Source organism: Ictalurus punctatus, chromosome 6 (assembly GCF_001660625.3).
Source record: "Ictalurus punctatus breed USDA103 chromosome 6, Coco_2.0, whole genome shotgun sequence".
NCBI classification, from domain to species: domain Eukaryota; kingdom Metazoa; phylum Chordata; class Actinopteri; order Siluriformes; family Ictaluridae; genus Ictalurus; species Ictalurus punctatus.
Genome location: NC_030421.2, coordinates 31,171,387 through 31,172,186, shown reverse-complemented (window position 1 = coordinate 31,172,186; position 800 = coordinate 31,171,387).

Here is an 800-nt window from a genome sequence, read left to right as displayed (position 1 = left end):
GCAGTTAGCAATACCTATAAGGAAGCTCCCTCTCAGTAACGAGTTTGATTAATACTTGACCTTTTGAAACTTTTCACTCCTTAAGTAGTCCACACCTGTGTGTGTGTGTGTGTGTGTGTGTGTGTGTGTGAGAGAGAGAGAGAGAGAGAGAGAGAGAGAGAGAGAGAGAGAGAGAGAACGGGCAGTCTGAACACAGAATGTCCATTTGTTTGTTTATGTGTGTGTGTGTGTGTGTGTGTGTGTGAGAGAGAGAGAGAGAGAGAGAGAGAGAGAGAGAGAGAGAGACAGAGAGAGAGAGAACAGGCAGGCAGGACACAGAGTGAAAAATAAATAATTAAATAATGATGCATAAGCCTAAAAGAGGGTTCTAAGTAGAATGCCTTTAAGAAGTGAAGAAGCCTTTACCTAAAATATAAATTACTATTGTTACACTAATAAAGGAACCCATTAAAAGTGTTGAAGTTTTAAGTTGTATCCTGAGACAACTGTAGAAATCTACATAGAACCCTTAACCCAAGAACCTACAGTGATTCAAAATTTCTGATGCTTTAATATTCATCTGCAGTGTGTATGATGCCTGTGCTATGTGTTCTTGTGTTTGGAAAAGAAAGAAAGAAAGAAAGAAAGAAAGAAAGAAAGAAAGAAAGAAAGAAAGAAAGAAAGAAAGAAAGAAAGAGGGTTCCAAGTAGAACCCCTTTAGGAAGTGAAGAACCCTTTTGTTTCCGATAAATTATAAATGAGTATAACTGCACACAGATAAAGGGTGGTTTCAGTTAAAGGTTCTCTCTAACAGGGAAACA